Source organism: Galeopterus variegatus, unplaced genomic scaffold (assembly GCF_000696425.1).
Source record: "Galeopterus variegatus unplaced genomic scaffold, G_variegatus-3.0.2 Scaffold11444, whole genome shotgun sequence".
Lineage (NCBI taxonomy): Eukaryota > Metazoa > Chordata > Mammalia > Dermoptera > Cynocephalidae > Galeopterus > Galeopterus variegatus.
In genome coordinates, this window is record NW_007737555.1 from 17,706 (window position 1) to 18,898 (window position 1,193).

Sequence of the window (1,193 nt, forward strand, 5' to 3'; positions counted from 1 at the left end):
CACATCATACCAAAACACGTGAGATACCACAAAAGAATTACTAAGGGGGAAATTTATCACAATGCTTACTTCAGAAGAATGGGAAGATGGCAAATAAACAACATAACACTTCACCTTGAAGATCTAGAAAAACAGGAAAAATCAAAAGCAAATGTTAGTAGATGGAAAGAAATAATTAAGATCAAAGCAGAACTAAATGAAATAGAAACCCATAAGCCATAAAAAAGATCAATGAAACAAACACTTGGTTTTTTGAAAAGATAAACAAAATCGACAAATGTTTAGTGAGGCTAACTAAGAAAAAAAGAGAGAAGACCAAAATAACAAAAATTAGAGGAAAAAAAGGTGATACTACAGTTGATACCTCAGAAATACCAGGAATCACTAGCGACTACTACTAACAACTATATGCCAACAAATTTGAAAATCTAGAGTAAATGGAAAAATTTCTGGACACATATAAACTACTAAAACTGAGTCGAGAAGATATAGAAAATCTGAACAGACCGGTAAAAATGAAAGAAATTGAAGCTGCTATAAGAAGGCTCCCAACAAAGAAAAGTTCAGGAACAGATGCATTCACTGCAGAGTTCTACCAACCTTCAAAGAGGAATTGACACCAATTCTCTACAAACTATTCCAAAAGACTGAAACAGGGGTGATTCTCCCAAACTCATTCCATGAGGAAAATATCACCCTCATACCAAATCAGACAAAGATATATGAACAATAGAAAACTACACGTCAATAACCTGTATGAAGATAGATGTAAAAATGCTCAATAAAATACTAGCTCACAGAATATGTCAACACATACACAAAATTATCCACCATGTTCAAGTGGGATTCATCCGAGGGATGCAAGTTGGTTCAACATATTCAAATCAATAAATGTGATACACCAAATCAATAAAAGCAAACAAAAAAACCCATATATCATCTCTATAAATTCTGAAAAAGCATTGACAAAATTCAACATTTGTTCATGGTAAAGACACTCTACAAGTTAGGTACAGATGGAAAGTATCTCAACACAATTAAAGTCATGTAGCATAAGCCCATTGCCAACATCATCCTGAAAGGGGAAAACCTGAAAGCTTTTCCCTTAACAGAACTAGGGAAGGATGCCCAGTCTCACCACTCCTATTCAACATGGCATTGGAAGCTGTAGGCAGAGCAATCAGAGAAGAGAA